This window comes from Frankliniella occidentalis, unplaced genomic scaffold (genome assembly GCF_000697945.3).
Source record: "Frankliniella occidentalis isolate FOCC.00 unplaced genomic scaffold, Focc_3.1 Scaffold67, whole genome shotgun sequence".
NCBI classification, from domain to species: domain Eukaryota; kingdom Metazoa; phylum Arthropoda; class Insecta; order Thysanoptera; family Thripidae; genus Frankliniella; species Frankliniella occidentalis.
The window spans coordinates 1,244,976-1,251,109 of NW_026267197.1; the positions used below are offsets into that span (position 1 = coordinate 1,244,976).

The 6,134-nt window shown below is 50.2% G+C and overlaps 1 long non-coding RNA gene across 1 annotated transcript; it reads left to right on the forward strand.

Annotated features, from left to right (window-relative positions):
- The first annotated feature begins 4,229 nt into the window (after positions 1-4,229).
- Positions 4,230-5,946, forward strand: LOC113207457 (uncharacterized). Its single transcript, XR_003303468.2, has 2 exons — positions 4,230-4,354; positions 5,359-5,946. It is a non-coding gene; the product is annotated as an uncharacterized LOC113207457 (long non-coding RNA).
- Positions 5,947-6,134: the final 188 nt, after the last annotated feature.

Below are 6,134 nucleotides of genomic sequence, written 5' to 3' on the forward strand. Positions count from 1 at the left end.
GGGGGGCAGTGTGATGGGGTGGTGGAGGAGGCAGGGGAGACAAAAAGGAGGAGACACAGACGTTTCGAGCGAAAGGAGAATGCCTTTTCGAACAACAAGGGCGAGGAGAGGAAATGACAAAACTTGCCGTGCAAACGGAAATAATATTTCCGACCTCGCGCTGCTCGCGCGGGCAGCGCTCACGGCTGGCTGGCGGACTACCGTCTCCGCGTGTAGATGTTGGGAGCGTAAAATGCTACACTGACCCGGAGAGATTCCTTGGATCGGCTCAGAGTTTATCTCTTGGTCTTGCAGGCGGGCACGAAGATAGGGGGCCGCGGGCTTGGTGTGGTGGCAGCGCTGAGGAGGGGCCGGGGTAGGCGTAGGCTGCTCTGGGCCGGTCGGCCGGGCTGGCCAGGGACCCCACTCGGATGGAATTCTCCGCCGCCCGGCCCCACCACGCCCCGCAAAAGGGCAACGGTCGGGCGGGGCTGGTAGGTCACGGTAGGGACGGCCGGGCTAGGGCCCGAGCAGCGCCCCGGGAAGCAGGAGGAGGGGGGCGAACTGCGTAGCAGCCTGCCGTCATACTGCAGAGAAATGCGTGCCCGGCCCGAGGAGGGGGGGGGGCGTTGTGGTGTAGGCGGGGCGTGGCAGGACGGGGGTAGAAGAAAGGGAGCGTAGTTGGCTCCACGATGTTGGTAGTTTCGATCGCATTCGAAGGCGAGATATAAGGGGCGGGGAAGTGGAAATGCGAAGGCAATGTTGAGAAATGTAAGGACGCGAGATTCGGAGAACGGAGCAAGGAAAGGAAGCCCCCGGGAGAGCGCCTAGGAGGTAGGCAACCCAGTCCCCCCGCCGCACTCGTGTTGGCCGGGCTGGCCTACCCACAAGGCGTCCGCTGGCCGCTGGCGCCCACGCAGAGCGTCGCACGTACGGGTCCAGTAGAGTCAAATAAGTAGAGGAGGGGAATAATAAATGCAAAACAATGTGGTCTCACAAAGACCGAGTCAGGTTATGCGAAGGAGAAAAGAAATAAAAAACCGAAAAAGTTCTGGATTCGAACGACCACCTCCCTTCTCGAGCATCTCCGTCACAAGCTGTACAATTTCTGTTGATTATTCTGTACTTTTGCTCACATAACCAGACACAGTCTATTGACCTTATAAACCGACAATCTTCGGCTTTATTTTCTTTTACATTTCCAAAGACAAAGCTTCTTTTCTTGTATCTTATCAGTTGCTAATACTTTTCGCATGGTTGAGGCCAGCGCCGTGGAGTTGCCGAGGCGTCGAAGAGCCACGAGCCACGTCACCGTGAGTCGTCCAACCGTCACCGCAAAAGCCTTGGATGAAGCACAAACATAAGTCACAACACATAAAGTAACACAGCGCCGGTCAGTGTGCGTCCAGGACAGAGCGCTGGGCTACACTGCACTACACTTCACAGCACTGCACCACCGGTCCCACCTTCCCCCCAGAGCAAGGGCCGACGGCTGCCTTAGGCTTGCGCCAGTAGAGGTATTCCCTCGTTAGCAGCCGCCTTGAGGTCCTAGCCCGATGAGGTCGGCGAGTGGTGTGTGATTAGCGCATCCTGCTCGTTTTATATCGCTTCGTGCTTGTCGCGGGGACGGGGGGAGTGGGGGGGGGGGATTATGGCGTCTTATCTCCTCCTAATCAAAGAGCTGCGCCTTGGCAAACGCAGTTCGAAATTTTCGTGTTTCAGCCAACTGAGCATCTAGCCTAGCGAAATCTCGTTTCTGGCTGGGGCTGGGTATCCTTGCCTCACGTTGATCTAGCGTTTTGGCCTTCTATCTCAGAGGAAAATATTATTTTTTTTAAACTGGACTGCTTCTCCGAAAGAATCCTTAAACACGAACCAGATTAAAAATTTAATTTTTTTAAACAATTTTAATGCCGCCTATTTGGAAGTGCCCGAGGAGCCCACAACTCCGAAAAATCTTGTACACTTGATTTCAGGATTTCACATGATTTCACAGATTTTAACGGATTTTCTATGATTTCAAAAAGATTTCCGCTTATTTCAGTATGATTTCCACTGATTTCAGTTAGATTTTCACTGATTAATTTCAGACGATTTCAAGTGAATTCGTGTGATTTCATATGAATTCAAGAGATTTCATATGAATTCAAGAGATTTCATATGAATTCAAGAGATTTCGGTTGAATTCAAAAGATTTCAAATGATTTGAAGTGAATTCTAATCACCAAATTGAATTCGGAGGATTTCATGTGATTTCCAGATGATTTCGAAGGCCTGTACACCTGAAGTTCAGAGATGTGGGCCCCTCGGTGGTGCCATTCACAATTCGAATTCCAACCAACCGAGTATCTAGCGTATGTGGCTTGGCTCGAGCCGAGGTGATAGAGTAGATCGGGGAGCCGCAAGAGTCCCAAGCCAAAAACCAGCGATACCGAATGATAGCACTGCAGACCGCGACAAAAAGCTTTTTACAGAGCCACGAAAATGGCGTATGCGGCTCGACTCGAGTTGAGGTGGTAGTTCAGTAGTGAAGACCCAAGAGTCTCAATAGCAAAAGATATGGGCTACACGCTGTTTCATTATTCGCGAGGTGTGGCGTATGCGGATTGACTCAAGCCGATGTGATAGATTAGAGTGGGGCCGCGAAAGACTTGTGACTCGTGCCACAAGTCCCGAGACAAAAAACAGTGACAGCAAGGAAGCGCTCTTTCTCATCAACCGCGAAGGTTCCTTCCTATCTAGCGCGACGAATGGCGTATGTGGCTTGACTCTGCCGATGCGATACAAAGTAGGGACGAGCCGAGGAGCTTGAGAAACCGCGTCTATAATCTCTACTTTGCCGTCTCTGTTTGGTATTGGCTTAATCCATGAGCTTGCCTCTCGAATTGGCGATGGTCCCGCTGCCGCTGGGAGGGCCATACGCGTTTATTTCGTTTATGAGACAACCACTAGAAAATCAAACCATGCCGGCCTTTACCTTTCACTGCCTCTCACCCCATTCGCCGGAGGAAAAGAAACCAAAACGGCGCCCCCACTACATCCCACGAGAGGGGGGTATCCAGAAAATGCACAGAGCACTCTCCGGAACGTGGGAGACGGACAGGTCGCACCTGGTGCCGTACTCGCACATGAATACGACTGCGGCCAGACACATGTCAATGAAGATGAAATACAACATCATACCAGAGAAGAAATCTGTTAACAGGGGCAACGTAAAAACAGTAGAGGAATACATAAAACGCCGTGGGAAATTCAACATGATATTCGTGTACACTGGGCATCTCGGCGTGCTTGCTAAGCTGACAGGCCGATCGACCCTTGAGAAACTTAAAGTGCCTGAGTACAGATATTGGATTATCGTGGATGGGCGCAAGCACAAACCAACCGAGTGCATTCTGATATGCAACGATGCGGGAGACGAAGCGGAACAACGTCTTCCGAGGGAAAGTAGCGGCCGGTTGAAATATCTTGTCGTCAGCGACGACCCCAAGAAGGGCACAACACGAGTGCTAAAGCCGGACGACTTCTGGAAGTGGTGTGGGAGGTGGTTTCCCAACACCATCACGCCCTTACAGTACATCACTCACACTGGGAACGTCGTGATCAAGACGCTCATGGGATCTGGAATCCCGGAAAACAGGGTTGTGAATGACAAAATGTAGCCGCCACCGCGCTAGCCCCTCAATGTGATTATTTAAAAAAAATCTTTGTGAAAAGATTAGTGTTTAAACACTCTTTCATGGAAGTTTAGTTTAAAAACTAATCCTTTTCTCCTAGAAACAGACTAAACGAGGTGTAGCAAGGAAATTATCCTGTTCCCCTCTCTCCCTTTTTTGGCTTCTTTTCCAATCTGGCACTTCAGGTGTGTGGCAGTGAAGGTACAGACCGACGTACCGTACTTTGATTTTGTTCGTCCCTATTGGGACCATCGTTAATTCGGATTGCAGGTACTAGGACGCACCGCCAAAAGCGTACAAGAACGACATGAAGAAAATGGACTTGCTTGTCAGTTAGTTGTATTTTTGACAATCAGTCCAGTCCGTCGCGGCCCCACATTACTTCATCACCCCAGTACAAAGTCATGCCACATACGCCATTCCTCGCGCTAGTCCAACGCCTAGAGCCGACGTGTTAGAGAAAGAGCGCACAAAAATAGATTAAGGTGTGTCCTTGTGTCAGCGCAGCGCGTGATTCGGATAAGATAAAATGCCCCCCACCCCCCTCGTCCCAGCACATAAATGCGGGGAAACGGATGAGCTAATATCACACCACTCCCCGACCTCAACGGGCTCGGACCTCAAGGCGGCTGCTAACGAGGGAATACCTCTACTGGCGCAAGCCTAAGGCAGCTGTCGGTCCTTGCTCTTGAGAAAAGGTGCAGTGTGGTGCAGTCTGTGAAGTGTAGAGTGCGCTCTCCGATTCCTTGTCGAGGTTTTCGTTTCTTGCTATAAACAATTTTGTGCAACGGTACGGTGACAACGAAATTGTTATCAGGTACCAACAAATAAGTTGTTTGCTGTTATCAACAAAAACGTTGATAAAGAAAAGGTCATATGATAACAAGAATTTCGTTGCGATTCATCAACAAAATTATATTTACACCGTACCGTTGCAAAAATACGTTGATAGTTTACGCACGCGAAAAAATCACTAAGGGATTGAGAGTGTGCGGTGTAGCCCAGCGCAAGACTCAGTGTAACGTGTTTCCGACCTCACCGGACTCGGGCCTCAAGGCGGCTGCTAACGAGGGAATACCTCTACTGGTGCAAACCTAAGGCAACCGTCGGCCCTCGCTCTGGGGGGGCGGGGAGGCGGTGCAGTGTGGTGCAGTGCTGTGAAGTGTAGAGCAGTGTAGCCCGGCGGATGGTGCTTTGGCGTAATGAGCAGTGTAGTGCTTTAGTGATAAAGAGGCGAACGAGGGAAAACCTTAACTGCCCATGGCCTCGTCGTGGGTGTCGAGCACACCCGTGGCCCAACCGTGGTTTTAAACGTTGAGGTTTTCTCTCGGTCTGTCCTGACCGGTGTCGTGCTGCTCTCACGAAAAAAAAAAAAAGATTCGCTGTGCCAGCTAATACATTGACTGGTATTTGGACAGATAACCTGATAAGTTTCTGGAAATACTATATGAGCTATTATAATCGATTATTGACTTTCAGTCGATTATTGACTCTTGGAACCATAATGTTCCTACAATCTGCATATTATTTCCCAGAGTCAATTATCGACTGCTACAGTCAATAATCGATTATAATAGCTCATATAGTATTTCCAGAAACTTATCAGGTCATCTGTCCAAATACCAGTCGTTGTATTAGCTGGCACAGCGAATCTTTTTTTTCCCGTGCTATTTACTGCGACTCATGTTTATGCTTCTTACAGGCTTGGAAGGCTCCCGGCGGCGGCGTGGCCGTGGCGCTCCTCGGCAACTCGACGGCGCTCATGTACTCAATCACGCGATAGTATATCAGCAGCTGATAAAAAAAAGAAAGAAGCTGTGTTTGGAAATGCGGGAGACAATAAAGCAAAAGTATCTCGGTATATTAGACCAATACGCCGTGTCAGGGTATGTGAGAAAAAGTACAGAATACTCAAAAGGAATTGTACTGTGCGTGACGGAGAAGCTCGAGAAGTGAGCTGGTCGTTCAAATGCAGTACTTTTTCGTTTTTTTCATTCTTTACTCGATGCTTAACCTGACGCGGTCTTTTGGGAGAACACACACTGTTTCAATTTCATTTCTCCCTCTTCTCCTCTGGCACTACTCGGCCCGTTTGTGTGACTCAGTGCCTGGGTACCGGTGAGCGCCTTGTGCGTAGGCCAGCCCGGCGAGCGCGAGTGCGGTGGGGCGACTGGGTTGCCTACCTCCCAGGCGCTCTCCACGAGCAAGCTGCTAGCTAATTACTCCGTTTTGAGCAGCCCGCCCTTCGCGGCTTCTGCTATGACCAAGAAATAAAGTTGGATCGACTTGATTGCTTTTTTTAAAGCAGAGGGGCGATAAGCAGTCACAGTGCCACAACGTGTGTGCGAGCGTGCGCGCCCTTTGTTTCTGCTTTTATTTTTGCCCGGCGCGGTCTGTCCCGAATTGAATACATGCGGCCCACGTATGGTATACATGCAGTATGGTACGTCCACTATTTCTCCCCAGCCCCCCCCCCCT